The sequence below is a fragment of the Strigops habroptila genome, chromosome 4 (genome assembly GCF_004027225.2).
Source record: "Strigops habroptila isolate Jane chromosome 4, bStrHab1.2.pri, whole genome shotgun sequence".
In the NCBI taxonomy this organism is placed as follows: domain Eukaryota; kingdom Metazoa; phylum Chordata; class Aves; order Psittaciformes; family Psittacidae; genus Strigops; species Strigops habroptila.
The window spans coordinates 86,119,876-86,136,628 of record NC_046358.1 but is presented as its reverse complement, the minus strand read 5'-3'; the positions used below and the strand labels follow the sequence as shown (position 1 = coordinate 86,136,628).

The 16,753-nt window shown below is 52.3% G+C and overlaps 1 long non-coding RNA gene across 9 annotated transcripts in view; it reads left to right on the top strand.

Moving 5' to 3' along the window:
- Positions 1-16,478, top strand: part of LOC115606231 — a 70,841-nt gene extending 54,363 nt beyond the window's left edge. For 2 of the 9 annotated variants that reach the window (XR_003990854.1, XR_003990853.1), the window contains 2 exons: positions 11,402-13,006; positions 13,396-16,478. This is a non-coding gene — a long non-coding RNA (uncharacterized LOC115606231). The remainder of the gene's footprint in view (positions 1-11,401; positions 13,007-13,395) is intronic. The other 7 variants (XR_004389896.1, XR_003990855.1, XR_003990856.1 and 4 more) reach the window with 7 other exon arrangements.
- Positions 16,479-16,753: the final 275 nt, after the last annotated feature.

The window sequence follows — 16,753 nt, the reverse complement described above, 5'->3', positions numbered from 1 at the left end:
TCTCTTCCATAGAAATTTAATCATACTATAAAATGTGATCAATGCAAATAAAAAGCATTGAGTAGGTTAAGTGTCAAGAATCTATAAAGGAAAAGATGGCTTACGTGCTTTCCTGCAGGCACTGAAAACTGGATGGGTTTCCATCTCCCTACCAGTCCTCTCCCACTGCGGCTCCACTCCCAACATCCTGAGTGTCGGCGCTGCGCAGGGTGTTGTGTGTGTCACAAATGGCTTGTCCCTTGCGTGCTGTGTGTGTCACAAGCAGCTCGTCCCTTGGTCTTTGTAGTTTCTGTTTTCTCATGGGTTGAAGCTGTTGGTGGGGTGATCCATGACTCTTGTGGATGTTATGCTTAGACACACAAGCCAGGTACAACACACTGAGCAAAATGCAGACCAGCAGCCCTTGCCTGCACAGGCTCTCCAAAAGCGAAGGGGCTACTGGCACCTCCAGGAGGGTGGAGGACCCTGTCCCAGAGCTGATGCCAGGCTTGGGGGTGCATGCAGAGCACCAGGACTTCTGCTGCTTGGGCTCTGCTGCACCCCTGCACCCTTCCCTTTGCACCAGGGAGCGGTGGCACTGCTGGGACCTGGTATCCTCACCCCTGTGAGCCCCCTCCTCTGGGCTTTCCACACCTCTCTGATCCCAGAGCAGCCACCTGCTGATGGTTTCTCCAGCAGAGCTCCATGGCCCTGCCAGGCCTCAGGGGGCTGAGGCACTGCCCAGAGCTCCCGGCTGCTTCCCTATGGAGAGAAGATTCAGCTGCGGATGGGAAGGAGCACTGTGCCATCTCCTGGGGCTCGCCTGGTGTGCACCCTGTGTTGAGCCTGTTCAGCTGATGCGCAATTGCCAAGGCAGCCATCTGGTGAGCGCGAGGAGGCTGCCAGGACAAGAACTGCAGCTCTGCCACTGCATCCTGACAGTGGTTTGAGGCACATCGGATGCTATCAGCCAAACTGGAACCTTTTAAATTAATCCATTGAAAGACCTGCGGTGCGAGGCTGACACAGGCTGTAGTGATGGTGATGGCTGGAGCGTGGCTGGGCTTGTGTGGTTGCTGCTCATGCAGAGAGCTGCTAAACCCTCCAGTACACAGGTTGCCAAGAGCTGACATATTTTCTAAACAGCATCTCCTCAGTTTCCCCACGTGGGTGTCCAGCTTGGGCAGGACATGGAGGAAGGCACCTACAGATCAGCAGAGATGAGAGGTGGAGAGGGAGCAAAAGGAAAGGAGCAGCTTGAGCCATCTGGGAAATGAAAGGATGCAGCTTCCAGCATGCAGAGTTCCTGCTGTGGAAACTGCCAGAGCTGGGGTGGGAGAGAGAAATGCCAAAGCTGGAGGTGAGGAAGAGCGGCGGTTGCAGCACTTCTGGCCCAGGCTTCTTCACCAACCTTCCTGGGGTGTCAAGAGGGACATCAAGAGGGCAGGAGTGGCTCCTGCGGAGTCCCATTCAGTGCCCTCCTCCTGCTGCAGTGGTGCTGGTCTGTCTGCTGCTGCCCTGCTGTGTCCAGGAGAAGCCACCTCCTGCTTCCCCTCACCTCCCTTCTCCCTCCTCTCAAACTCCTGAGGTTAAGTGCTGTATCTCATAAAACATGATGTTCGTATCATAATTTCAGGCTGCAGAAAGCCCTTTCCATGCAAGGGCCAGGATGCATACAAATTGCTGCTCTAAATCTCCACTACAATAAGGAAACTTCAGCTGCTGACAGTTTACCTGATAAATACTTAATATAGCTTAAATAATTATGTAATGCAGACAAATGGACAAAGAGAGCATCCATATGCTGTGCTACAGTAAATTACAGCTTGCAACTTGCTGGGCAATAGCAGTAGCAGCGTGAACAAAGGGCTCCACTATGGCCTGGGAAGGAGGGCTCAGGCTGAGGGTTTACTATGGGAAGGCCCTGCCAGGAGCTAATGCAAGTTCATGCCGGACTAATGAGAGACAAGAAGCCTCCCCAGCACAGTTAACGCAGTGCTAATGACCTTGGTGGAGCACATGGGTGCTCTGTGCTGCTGCCTGCCCCACGCTGGCCGTGGGGCTGAGTGCTGGTCCCCAGCACAGACCCTCTGCTGCTGCCTCCCCAGCACCACGTGTGAGCCCAGGCAGGGAGCATCCATGCAGAGCTGGGGCTGCTGCTGTGGCCTGGAGGGAAGTGAAGGGTGTGAGGGGCAAACAGCTCCCGGTTAAGCTGAACAAGGTCTCAATGCCAAGGGCGTGTTCCCTCCTGGAGCAGCTCCAGCACTGCGTTCCGAGGCTGAACTTGTGGTTTTCATGAGTGTGGCTCTCTGTCTTTACCTCTGTTCTGCTCCATGGTCAGCGATCACTTACAGGCTTTTGCTTTGCTTTATATGCTCAGTGGTATTTCAGGGGATGTGCAGATCTCTTCCGTAAGCTCCGACAGAGAACAAGGGCTGCACTTGACTGAGCTCCCGGTGTTGCGCCGTGTCAGCCTTGCAGCAGCAGAGCTGCGGACATGTGCCTTTGCGTAGGCCATGATAAACACAGGCAGAGACAGAAGATAAGTGGCAATAAAAAGTAAAATGTGCGGCACCTGCCCTTTAAAATGTATTAGGCAGTTTATAAATGAAGCTCTGTATTTTTAGGATATATGTGGAATTGTTCAGCCTGTAGCCTTTAAGGAATCTGACCTTGAGGGGTTGGAACTAGATGATCTTAAGGTCCTTTCCAACCCAAACCATTCTATGGTTCTATGAAATAGAGCTGTGAGCAGCTTTTGACGTGTCCTGGGAATGGACAGACAGGACAGTCATGCGTGCTCGTCACTTTGGCAGTGGGTGAGTGTCCTCAGCATGGTGTGGTCTGGGGAAGCGACTCAAGCTCCAGCACTCCTCTTGCTGCCTAATAACCTCAGTGCGCAGGCAGAGGCAGAGCACTTGGTGGTAAAAATACTGAGTTCCTGGTGAGATTTCCAGGGATCCTTAACTCCTGGCAGGCAGGACAGTCTCGCCTGGGTTCAATGGCATCCTCCTGGCCTCCATTTTCCGGACAATGTGAAAAATAGTGGCCCTGCAGATTCCTTTATGGGTACTGAGTGAGTGGAGACAGCTTGAGGTGAGCCAAGGGATCTGAGTGTGGCCTTCTCATCTTAAATTTGTTCTTAGACAAAACATGGATGATTCTCTATGTGGAGGAATAACCCGTGAATCGGTCCCTGCACATGCTGATGCAGGGAGCCAGAACCTCCATGTGCTCTGTGTTCTGGTAGAGAAAGTGTAAACAAACTCCAGTTTTATGTCTGACCAAGGAGATGTAAATCAAACGCGTGTGTTGAAGCCTTTTAAATGTTTTGACATTTTCCAATCCATCAAGGCCTTTAATTGTATTTTGAATGAGTTGTTCTATATGTAAATACCAGTTAATGTTGAAATTGTTTATAGCCAAATTGTCTGTTTATGCAGATTGTGTTCCAAGATCACAGAGCTTCCATTGCAGAACAGAGCCGTCTCTTTTATTTACTGCTAGAACCGTTTCCTTTGGGCAGTGCCAGCGGCACAGGAGGGCTGCGGCTCCGGCTGCTCCTGCTCCAGTCAGGAGCACAGTGCCCTGCGGTTGTGCCAGGGCTTGTTTGTGCTTGCCCTGCCGTGGGCTCCAGCACCCCCACACCCTCGGAAGCCGATGGCTCCGCTGAGCCTGGCCAGGCTCCCCTCTGCTCTCTCGCTGCCTCGGAGCACTGCTGGGCTGAGGGGAGGACCCATCAGCTGGTGGGGTGTTCTCTGGGGTTCCTCTGTCTGGCTCATGGTTACTGGAGGCGCAGAAGGCAGCAGCATTAAACCCCACTCCTGCTGTGTGTAAAACGATGAGAAATCAACATGCTGCTCCCACCTGTGCGGTGCCTAAGCAGTAATCAAGATCATCACCTGGAGATAAATCTCTTCCTGCCATCACACAGAGGAGGAGGAGCAGTTACCATGGACTTTGCCTCCAGGTTTTTAATCGTGGGGGAACACATGCAAATTAATGGCTCACCCATGATAAGAATCAATAGTGCTGGAGTGTTTGCAGGCTGAGGCTCAGATACACGATATGTCTGATACGCGGGCAGGGAGCAGAGTTCATGCCGGATGGTTGTGTGGCTGTGTGGCTGCAAGCAGAGCCTCTCGCTGCATCCAGCCCGTCTGGAGCAGGGCTGGGATGTGGCCTCCCTGCCTCAGGATGCGCTCCCTTTTTCCTGCATTCTTCAGTCAAACAGCACTGTTGATCTAGCCTTGGTGTTCGCTTAATGTCAGCTTTCCTCGGGGAATACTGCCGAGTAATAGTAAGCTGTACTGCCTGAAGTTGGGCTCCGTATTATTTCTTCATTAATATTTGTTGTTCATAAATATATATTCTCTCCTATTTATCACAAGAACACCAATTACCAACCATAAATTCTAACTGTGGGGAATATTTCAGACCAGTTTTATTAAGAAGTGATTTTTAAAAATGTTGCTGAGGCTTTTAGCCAGTTACATGCTACTAAATATTTAAATCTGTATCTCTTGCTGCATGCTGAATTACAGCAGGGGGATATTTAACGCTCCCATTTCTCCAGCATAAATCTGTGAAAGACTGACTGGAAGAAAAATGGACTCGTGAACAGCCCCCCACACACACTGAGTGCTCGCTTGTGCCGTGCACCCGGTACAGGCAGTGATCCAGCCTGAGGGCAGTGAATGCGCCTGCAGTCAGCACGGGGTCACTCTGCTGCAGCGGGCGGCAGGGCCGGGACGTGGCATTGACAGGACATGGCAGGGCTGGGATGTGGCATTGCTGGGATGTGGCAGGGCTGGACGTGGCACGGCTGGGATGTGGCACTGCCGGGATGTGGCACTGCCGGGATGTGGCATTGCCGGGATGTGGCACTGCCGGGATGTGGCACTGCCGGGATGTGGCATTGCTGGGATGTGGCACTGCCGGGATGTGGCACTGCCGGGATGTGGCACTGCTGGGATGTGGCATTGCCGGGATGCGGCACTGCTGGGATGTGGCACTGCTGGGATGTGGCACTGCCGGGATGTGGCACTGCTGGGATGTGGCATTGCCGGGATGTGGCTCTGCCGCTCTTGGGCTGCGTGGAGCAGGCGGCTGTCCTGGTCCGCCTGTGGCATGGCTGCTGTCAGCCGTCAGGAGCTACGAGTGCCTGGAGGCCTGTTACCCACCAATTAAACTGTGAGTTTTACTGTTCAACCGTGAGCCTGGTTTACGATATGAAAAGCTTTCAGCAGTTAAATAGTACTAATATTAACCTCTCCCGCATGGGCTCTAACAGTCTCCCCCATTAAAAGTGTGATTAAGAAATTAATTCATCTGGAAGGGATTGGCATGTGGTGCTAAACAATGCAATAATGATTTTTTTAGGAAGGCTGAACCCCTGGCTGCATGGAGAGAGGAAGCTCCGTAGCTCTTGCATGATGGCTACAGCAGCAGCTAAATGCGGTGGGAGGACCCAGCCCCAGCAGGGAGCCGGTCGCGGGTTCCCCGGGTGGGCAGGAGGCTCCTCATGCCTTAGTTTGAATGCTGGCAGGAGCTGTGTGCTGCTTGCATACAGACACTGAGAATATTCATATCGTGATTTATCCCCTTCTTTTTCTCCATTGATTTTAATTAAGTTCAGTGTCTCTTGCCTGGGGAACACCAGCAAGAATTGAAAATAGTGAAGGTGGGCTTGCTTTACACTTGAGTTCTTCCAGCCTTCCAGAGAACAGAGGGAAAGGGGCCTACACCACCACACAGGCATTGCCTGTGCTTTGCTAGTCCCCAAATAATAAACATAAAATTAAAATCTTGTTAGGAGCATCACAGAAGCTATTACAGCTCAGCAGCTGATACTGACTGCGCTCAGATCCGTGATGTGATTTCACAGCACTCTGGCTGCTCCTGTGCACACCCTGATCGGGTTAGCTGTGCCTTGGCTTTTTTTTCTCTCCCCCACTGAAACAAAGCAACAAGAATGGCAAGAAAAAACAATCTCATCTTGTTATACAGCTTTGTGTCACACTTTTCAAATGAGCAGCAGAGTAGCTGGTGCTGCTGTGTCACCTCTGCAGACAGGGTGCTCCGGGGATGGATGCTCACTCCTGCACTGAACGTCGGCCTCACCCTGCACCCCACACGAGCTGCTGGTTGGGAAGCCCCCGTGGGGACACTGGCCGATGAGGATTTTATTTGCTGCATCGTGCCCATTGCTCAGAGCACATCAGCGGTGCCGCTGCTGTGCAAAGGGGCAGCAGGGATGCTCTGCAGTGGCCCCTCATGAAGTAGTGCATGATGTCGTCCTGGTGCCATCTACACCTTTTAAACAGCTTGGCTCTGTTCTGCTGGCGCTGGTTCTGCCAGAGGCTGGGCAGGACGGGCCCATCCATGGGGCACTGGGGCGGGTGCAGTGGGGTGGATGCTGGCTCCTTTCTGCAGCTCCTTTCCTTAAAAGCATCTCATTGTTTGCGTTGGTTTTATTCTTACAACAAATATTGTGATAGACACTAAGTACCAGAAATGAGGTGAAGTATCGCAGACCTGCATATGTGTATAGCCACAGCTTGTGCAGCTGGGAACAGAGAAAGCAAAACCATGGAAACTTACCTAATGTCTCTTTCAAATACTACAGGCAAGCAGAAGTAGTCCCCAAAAGTAACATGCCTTGAATCAGAAACAGGTTTAAAGAACCTCCATTATATAGCTATCTATCTTTGTGCTATTTTTCATCAGCTAGACTCATTCTTCATATCAGATAGGGTGATAAGAGCATAAAGGTACCTCTTATTCAACTCTAATTTTAATTAATATGGTCATCAAATTGGATCTGAAGAATTAGGAAACCTCAGCAAAAATTCCGAAGGGATATAAACCAGGACAATTTACTGTTTGCAGATCTGTGCTCTTCTCTAGTCACAGGCAGTCATGGAGACTTAGTTTTTGATAGATGCCTGGAAATACCTGAAGCAATCTCTTTACAAAGCTTAATGACCTTGGGTCATTTAGTTTTTGAAATATTTCAACTACTAGGGAATAAAAATGGCAAGATTGTCACACTTACACTCCAGAAGGTCACATCCATCTACCTGTGGCTAAAGGTCTGAATTCCCTCAAAGCTACCACCATGCAGCAGATGATGAGCCCAGCTTGTTTAACTGCTGCTCGCCTTGTCCAGATGGATAACTGAGGGAATACCAGGGAGGATGTTGTGTTTCATGGTCCTGGCCATCGGCTGGGGGATATCAGCTTGCCTTGTGGGGACAGGAGCTGACCACAAACCATTTTCTCAGGTCTGAACACACTGGTTATTGCAACAGAGCAGGAATTTAATGGCTCCCAAGGACAGGGTTAAATACACAGAGACAGTGGGAGAGGGGTAGCTCAGGTGGCGCCACAGCCAGGACCATTCACTCGGCAAGGCTCCTGCAGACTGTCCCCACCTTGTCTGTGCAGTGCTGGGGCTGGTGCCCAGCTCTGTGCCCCGCATTGCTGCGTCCTGCCCCACGCTGCTGCTCAGGATGCTGCTCACAGTCTAGCTGGGCTTCCTGGGAGCTTCTGCTGGAGTCAGAAGGTGATTTTTCTCCACCTTTCCTTCTCCTTTAGCAAGATCCTTGTCTTGCTGGTGCTCACAGGATGCAGCTGGGAAAACCAGGTATACGAATAGTTCATGGTAGGAAAGTAGGAGAAAAGTTGTGGGTGCTGCAGACAGCCCTGTCTGTCCTCGGCAGGCTGAGGAGTCTCCAGACATCCTGGGATGGAGCAGATGCAGGCAAAGAGCAGAGGGCTGGATGACAGCCACATCCTTTCCATGTGCCAGCTTGGCAGTGGCAGGAGTGAAGTGTGGGTTTGAGGCTGCTCGCATTTCCTCCTGGATGTTACTTCCCAAAGTTCCTGCCATGTGGCTTGGCACGGAGAGCTGGGATGAGACGGGAGAAGCGAGGGCCTGGCAACGCCGGCGGGAACAGGCTGGGCTGGATGGTGCCGTGTGGCTGAGCCTGCGGGATGCAGAGGGGCCGGGGCTGATGGTCCTGGGGGGTGGAGATTCGGTGTGATGAGCCAGCGCCGGTACTGTGCTCCCCACTCACCTGAGCGTGTCCTCAGCGGCTCCCCCCTATTACTTAAAAGATGGACTTTGCCATAAACGACAGCGGATTCTGAGCTGGTGTCACCAAACAGACTCTGAGGGACAGAAAGAGCCTTCATTAAGCACATTTCTAGAGCCCTCTGGGTGGGTCTTGCACAATGTCCACAATGATCATCGCAGACAGACAATTGGGGCCCAGCCCTTGGATTCACCTGTGAAAATCAATTAATTAATCCTCACTTAATCTCAGCCTTTGTATCATGTATCCATTATGGTATTCAAAAAGGGCATGACAAGGTAGTTTCAAATCAGGCACTGCGGGAAGGAGGGAGGTTTTCTGGCTCCTCCTGGCCAAGGGAAATGCCCTCAGAGAGCCCCTGTCCCTTGTCACTGCAGACCCCCACTCCTCTCCAGCCAGTCCCTCTGTGGATGGGGCTGGTGGGTGCTGCTCCTGAGGAGGGGGCTTGGTCTGTCCCCCTCCGACTGCAGCTTCTGCCCTGGGAAGCACTGACCAGGGCCAGGCAGGAGGAATCCTCTTCCAGGGTGCCCGGAGTGCCGGGAGGCAGCAGAGTGAATGCTGAGCCAGCGGGGCCAGGCTGGGGGATTTGTGCGGGAGCTGCTACAAAGAGGCAACAAGGGTTCAGAGTCTTTCAGATGAGTGTTTGCTAAATGCAAATGCATGTGTGAAATGCAGATGAGTGTGCGTTAAACCCATCCCAGCCCTCTCAGCAGTGCGGAATGCCTGGAGTCTGTTTGCTTTGCTGCAGCTCCTTTACTGGCTAATATTTGAGCTCTGCTAATCTCAGACAAAGCTGTTGTGGGGACAACCCCTCTAACCGAGGGCGACTGGAATAATGGGAACCTCTCAGAGCTGCCAGGAAAGGAAAGTTTGCAAAGTTTGATCCTCTTCTCTCTGTGGTGATGGTTTGCTGGAGGAGGATCCCTTGTGGCCTTTGCACTGGCTGCTCTCCTGCTGCCCTTCATGTTTGCGCTGGCTGCAAGGCAATGCCTGCCCAGTCCCGCTCCTCAGTGTGCTGTTGGCTCCGTCCTGCTGTCACTGGTGAACGTGTCCCAAGAAGCAGGGTGGCCCTGGGCAGTGACAGTCCAACCAAACCCAGAGTGCTTCTGGGGGAGAAGGGGCTGTTGGTGCGCCTGGCCTGGCGATGGCACCCGGGGCACGGTGGCCACGTCAGCCGCTGAGCTCACCCTGCCGTCATGGCAAACTGTTACTTGTGCTCTCAGATACTGCAAGCTCACAGATAATTAATGTCAGCAAGCTGCCATGGTGCCATTGCTAATAGCTCAGCAAAAGGAGACACACTGGTCCATTAGCTACTATTTGATGTGACAGTGCCAGCGAAGGGCGGACCCAGCTGCCAGCCCCCCGCTAATACCATTAAGATGAGAGGTTTGTCAAGGCTGGGGTGGGAAATGGTGGGACCATGGGAGGGGGGAAGGACCCGCAGGCAGAGCCTCTGCCCTGTGCTCCCTGGGGCTGGGCCAGGCGAGGGTGCGCAGGGCTCCTGCCACCACCCTGCGTCCTGGCGTGGGAGCGTGTGGAGCAGCCCAGAACTGCTGCAGTGACAGGCTGCCCTTTGCTGGGAGATCAGCTGGTTCCTCTGGAGAAACCCATGTTATGAGTTTTGCAATATTGGGAAGTATTAAATTAGAAAGAGACTTCTGAGCAATGGAGAAGTAATATCTGCATATGTGAAAGCCTCCAACTGCAGGCACAGCAATATTAGGGGATTTGTGAAGTTTAACGCTGTTCTTTCATCCTGGGGCTGCCGCCATAAATCGCAACACCACGATTTGCTTCGAAATAAAACCACATGGAGGATGTGTGTAGATCTGTTGTATCCCTCCCCAGGGGGATCTCCAGCCCCCTACACTGCTGTTTGTTGCTGCAGCTCTGATGCTGGGATCCTCGTGGTAGGTCAGGGTGCAGTGGGCCCGGGGAGGTGCCTGGTGTGCTTCCAGCAGCCCATGCTGCCCTCACTTGTCAGCTCTTGAGGTGATCTGGCACCCCAGCTAAGGGGGGAGCGTGGCGGGGGGACGGCAGGGCGCTGTGCTGAGTGCCAGCAGGATGGAACAGCAAACATCAGCTGTGGGAAAGGCCATGGGAGAAGATCGGGGTGCCTGGGTGGGTGCAGAAAGTGGGCAGATCAGTGTGAGGGTGCATGTGCTTCATGTCTGGATACGGGCACCAGCCTGTGGACACAGCCAGGCTGGGGCTGGCGGGGCTGCAGGAGAGGGACCAATCCCCCCTTCTCTGCACTGAGTAGGCAGAGATTTCCCGTGCCCACGAGGAGCCTCAGAACTGCCCCAAACTGTACCATTGACTGGAAAGCAGCTCCATGTGTGTCCCGTGTGCGTGCCCGTGGGACCTGCCAGGGCGCTGCTCTGTCCCTCGCAGCGTGTGTGCTCCCATGGCCACCTGCTTTCTGCCATTGTCTGAAGGATGTTGGTGTCAGTAGCTGGGGTTATTTTTGCTTTCCCATGGCAGGAGACTCTGATTACAGCCAGTCTCCTTCAGGAAATTGATGCTTTAATATTCACTCTTGTCCGATGAGGGTGAAATTTTATTCTTAGAATAACATTTAATTAAGTCTCCGGCTCTCTGTGATGCACCAGTGACCTGCAATGCTGCGCTTACCTTCATCAGCTCTTGTAAAACCAGCTGAACTGCAGTTAGAGTAAACTGTAAAATTTATGGGCTGTTCCCTCCCTTTTTAATTAGCACCGTAAGTGTGTGACAAGAGGCCTCAGGCCAGGGGAAGGAGCCATTTACTTGTTTACTGGTACCTGTCTTGCTCTGCAGCCTTGTCCAGCAACATCCCCCCTAGATGGAGCTCTGCAAAAACATTTGGAAGCAAGAAAGCCGAAGCCTCCTGTTGCCCTGCAGCCCCCGCACCGGTCATCAGAACGGTGTTGGGTTTGGCCTCTGTGCTAGGGTGGATGAAGCTGATGCCATGGTCAGGAGGTGGGAGCAGGACGGGGCACCCAGGGCCCGTGTGGGGTGGGTGCCGGGTGAGCACTGCGTGGTGGGTGCCGGCGCTGGGCACGGCACACGAGGCTCTTCCTGGCATTGGGGGTTGTGCTGCAGGGACGATGGAATGATGGCATCAGAAGAACAGATGTTTGCTGCAGACTGGTGTGGCCTTTGTGCCGGGGCAGTTTCTGCCTCGCTCTGCCATGACCGCCTCTCCTGCCCTCACAGCTCTGCTGGCCCCTTGCCGTGCCCTGGGCTCTCTGCACTCTGCTCAGCCCGGACCGTTAGTGAATGGATGGTTGATCACTAGATGGAAACCGAGCTCAGATGCAAAATCTGGCATTTCACAGGGTCCTGACCAGAGGGGACGGCTCTGCTTATCCAGTCTGACCTCCTGCCAAAGCCCTGCTGGAGCAGGGCAAGCAGCTGCCCAGGAGGATCTGCAGGAGGAAGAGCTGGAAGAGAAGGGGTCAGTGGTTCCCTGAGTGCACCTTAGATATTCAAAAGCCCAGCAGGTGCAATGAGCAATGTGATGGGGATGTCTCACCTGATGATTCTTTCGCTATCAGCCAGCAAATATTAGACTGTAAGTAGCAAAAACGTGTAAATGACTGGAAAAAAAATCTGCCTGTGTCACTGCATGAAAGGCAGATGAAGAGGGATGAAGACTGAGTGTCAGCGCAGCTGATAAGGCAGGGGAAGAATGCAGGAGAGAAGCTGAGTAAAGCAAGAGAGATGGGAGCCCAGGGCTGGGGCAGCACGTGTTCATGTAGCAGAGGAAAGTGCATGTGGCACCAACATGGTCATTGCTGGTTGCACAGACAGACGTTGCAGAAGGCCGGGCAGTTTTGCAGACTGGTGTGTACAAGGCAGTGCAGGCAGTGATGTGTACAAGGTGGAGGCTGAGGGCAGAGCTGGAATCCGGGAGCAATGCTGTGGGAAGGAAGAGTGGCAGTACTGGACCCCTGTGGCAATGAGGAGCAGTGGGAGGACAGAGACCACTGCAGGGAAGTGCTCCATGGTGCAGGAGGAGCAGCTCAGTTTTTCTTATGTCCAGCTTGGAGGGAAATTAAACCAGTTACTCCCTTCTCTTTGGTTGCCTTTTGGGACATTTCGGGGCACCACTCTGGAGATGACTGGTGTGGATCTCTGGCGGGCAGAGCTGCATGGAGCTTCGCTGGTATCACTTGCACCACACAAGGACTGGCACAAGCACCTTCTACTTTCATTACTATAGTGCTGAGACTGGTGGAGATTTTCCTGCTGAGGGAGTGAGCACTGGAGTCCCAGGGAATGACTGGTACCTGTTCTGGAGAGCTGGAAGAGCAGGGCAGCCACTTCCCTGCATGCAGTACAAGCAGTGTCACACATGGTGCTGTGCTGCCTCAACACCACAAGACACTGGCCTGTATTTCCACCTTACCCTGGCTCTTGCCAGTGCTATTATTCCTTTGGTTTCATAGGCAGTAAATTCACTCACAAATTTTATATATATATAAAAAAGACATACTGTCATAAAATCAGCTAGCTGAGCATTCCCCAATGAAAATGAAATGCTGCTGCTCCTTAGAAGAAGTGCTGGTTCTGGATCATTTGTCTATTCAATATTTGGCAAAGTCTAACTGCAGCCCTGGTGTCCTCTCACTGCTCAGCCCTTTCCCGTCCCTGGATGCAGCCTTGTTCCTGCACCTACGGAGGCAAAGCATCCGTGCTAGAGGTCTGTGCTGCCAGTTATTGATTGATTTTTCTTGCTGCTGGAGCTGGGCAATTTGAATTTGTGCTGGTGGACGTGTCTGGCTTTGCAGGGCAGAGCTGTGCGGTGCTTCATCAAAGCGGGGAGTGTGCAGAGCCAGCTCAGCATGGGGCAGGGCAGCAGCGTTCTCCTTGTCCATTGGGATGTGGGCTGCACAGCAGGATCCCACCAGCAACCCTGTCATCTCAACTGGGGTCCACAGGTAATGATGCTACTCATCAAGAGCATGGATTTCCTGTGCCTGGGCTTGGGGGCTCTGGAGCCTTTATAAACCCAGGGAAAACACGGTGAAATCTGCTGCCTTGACAGTCAGAGGACGTTGGATCAGCTGCTGACTCCTGGGGAGGCACAGAGGTGGGCACAGAGCCCAGAGCCTCCCTGGAGGGCTGGAGTTACTGCCTTTCACTCGCTGCAGGTCTCAAAGCAGCGCTGGGGGAGCGGGGACCAGCACATCGTGCCCGACCTGTTCAGCAGTGCGGAGCAGGAACGTGGCTGTCGCTGCAGGCAGCGGGTCCTGCTGTGGCTGCGCTGCCGCAGAGGTTGCTCCTGCTCTTCCTGTCGGTGCTTATCCCTGTGCTGTTTCCATTGCAGAGCAGCAGAGGCTCTTCTCGGGGAACCTGGAAGCTGTGACTGCTGCTGGAGGTCCCGCGAGGCGCCTGGGTGCAGCTTTTGCTCCTGGACCCCATTGCCAGGGACAGTGGCGCACTGCATGGTGTGGGTGACTGGTACCATCACTCTCCTCACGGTCTGACTTTCATGCTGGTGTGTCTTCAGAGATAAAATGCTTTGATTCTACCCAAACTTTTGACGGGTTCTTGTACACAGCTGGGAAGGGGCAGCTCAGAGAAGCTTTCTTTGGCCTAGTCTCCATCATTCTCTTGTTCCTGATGCAGGGCTGATGGTAGGGAAGTGGGACTCTGCTGGCAGTCCCGGCTCACACAGCTGTCTGGCCGTCTGATGATGCAGCCCGAAGGGAAACCAGGAGCCAAATGGCAGCTTGAGGATGAGGTAGGTGCCTCCTGGAAGTGCTTGATGGAAGCTCCTGCTGCCTGAGTGAGCGGTGAACCTGGGCTGGCTGTGAACAGGAGCTGGTGCGCAGCCCACATCCCTGCCACAGCTCTCCCAGCGCTCCCTCATGGACTGTGCTGATTTCGATGGGCATGAAACACAGCTCAAGGCTTATTATACTCCTAGAAAGAATGAAGCTTTGAAAGATCCCCCCGAACCAAATCCAAACTGCAGAATGGTCGACTCTTGTCAGTGTTAATGCCACTGAATGGCTGCTGGCAAGGACAAAATGAATGGGCTTTGCAAGTTCAGCTCTTGGCCTTTTTGAGGCACCTTGGCTGATGTGCCAGCAGGAGGAGGAATGTTATAGCTGAGCCTGGAACATTTTGCAGAGGCATTTCTCTTGGCAGGTTTATGATCTTTTCTGCCTCAGCTGGGAAGCCAGCAGGACTGAATAAATCTCCAGGCCAACAAAAACTCAGGATGTTTTCACAATTGCCAGGATTTTATTAATTTACAAGTACATTGATGAATTTATTCCTTCCTAACAACAGCTTTCACTTAGATGGGGAGTCCTACAGTGTGTTTGGGTGTGCACGGTAGGCAAAGCTAGTAACACTCTGCAAGGAAGTCACCTGCCAAATAGTTGTGGCATTGATGCCAGTGAAGTGCAGATGTGAGAGGACGGATTTGGTGCTCTCATCTGCCAGGTCCTGCAGCTCTGCAGAAGGGGTCTGCCTGCCCCGTGCCCGGGAGGACCGCGCGCTGGGGGCTGCCCCACACCACCCAGCTCGTGGTGCTCGAGGCTTGCGCAGTCTGCAAGTTCCACCAACACTTGGTGCAAAAAGAAGCTCTTACTTCATCCTGTAGGTGTCTGCTCTGTGCACGGGAGACTGTTCAACCCCTCCAGGTAACAGTAATGGGAAATAGCTCCAAGTGATTAGAAAATTAAAACAGGTTAATAATTTCCAAAAAGAGAAAAGAAGAATTAAAATGTACATTTTAAATATGATCAATAATTTATCAGACAATTTTCATTCAACAATGAGGAATTAGGATGCTTCAAACCCTCCAAAATGTTATCGGCAAGGGAAATAATTTAAATTTTCAATTTTCCTTCCTGTGGGCTGTGCCGGGGCAGGAGCCCCCATGGCAGCCCTGTCCCTGTGCCCCTGCACGCTGCTCCGTGGCGCTGGGAGCGCGGTGCCTGCTGCTGCTGCCGGGGATGGTCCTGTGAGAGCTCCAGACATGTGCTGGCCCACCCGTGTGCTGCTGGGCACCTCCTGGCCCGGGAAGGGGTCTGAGGGGTCTGTCCCGCCGCCCACCCAGCCCCAGTCTCTAATCAACCCTTAGGGAATACAGCCAAGTTGGACATGAAAGAGCATCAAGCTGGAGTTCATCGTCCATGCCATGAAAAAGCCTGCCTACCATAAACAACAGAAGGCGCATGGGAGCTGCTGTGAGAAATCCTTCATCATCTGTGGAAACATGCCTAGTTTTACAGAAAAAACAAATACAGTGAGTTGAAAATAAATGGCATTATTAGCAGAAAGAGAGGCTCTAATTAACCAGATATAGTCCATTACTGTAGCCTTCAATTCATTAAATTGTATAATTACATAAAACCACTGTTGATGTGCTATTCAGTATAGCTGGTATTGTCTTCCTAATAATTAGCTCTATAATTGTCAGTTTGACAGGGTAATTAAAAATGTTTAAAGATGTTGTGTCAGCCTTTTCTCCTTTGCTGAGCTCAGTTGGATGTCTCTGGAAGATGATTTTCTACCTGACTCGACCATGGTTTTGTTTTTGATTTATACCGGTGTGCTACAGGAATGACCAGACTCATGGATTACTTTGATGTTCCTGCTAGGCTGATGTTTAAAAGTAGGAGAAAAATAACTCCTGATGTCATTTTCATTTACTTTCAGGAAATCTGTGGTCCCATCCCCTGGTTCATGCTACTGATGCTGTGACTTTCTTCTCAGCAGTTTTATGGACAGAGCATTGTGAGATCTGACATTTGTAGCCCTTAATCTCGGTTCTGTTTGCTGTGTAAAACCTTTCACCCCACATGCATTTTTCATGGATGGATTTCAGGAGCAGGAGCAGAGCCCGTGGCTCCAAGAGGCCCTGTGCAGGGCACAGGGTGACGGTGGTGAGGTGCTGCAGGGAAGCACCAGCCCGGCGGGTCTGTGTGCACTGGAGGGGTGCAGGCAGCGCGTGCCCTGGACACGGTGCTGGGGAGCAGGACCTGAGCCTGGATGTGCTGGGGAGCCTGGGAGCAGTCGGCTATCAGCTGGAGACAGCCTGGGAGCAGCGCACCCGAGCCCTGGGCTGGGAGCGTGCTGTGAAGGAAGCGGTTTATAGAGCCCTTTATGGCAATCACTCTTGGTTCTGTTGCTTGAGGGCACTGATTGCCACTTTGGATGGTCCAAACCCTGACTTATTTCCCTTTTCAACAAAATAAACCTCAAATAGTCATTGCTGAGAAGTCATAAATAAATCTGTCCTCACACCCAGGAGCTTTGCCAGCTGGGTTTTGGCTGGATGGGAGTCTGTTTGTGAAAGCTTTCAAGGGTTTTTGAAAATAATCTGTTTTGAATCATTAAACAAACAAAGTGATCTGGTCTTCTGGAATAAACAGTAATCACTTGGAAGTGAAATCTAAACTTCTTTCTTGGCAAAACGATTTCCAGCACTTCTCCCTCTTTCTCTATTTTTACATTTGTGTTTGTGTTTATGTTTGTTCTTGGGCACTGTTTCTCACACCACATCTTTTCTCTCACAGCAGGTCCATGAAGATCACACACTTACCCAAGTACTTAGAGCATTCATCTGAAGGGGTCCCCTCTCCGCACTCCTTCCACTTGTAGCCAGGAGCATGTCTCCGAGTCCAGATGGCCCCGTTCCACCACTCTGTAGCCATTAGTTTGCATTC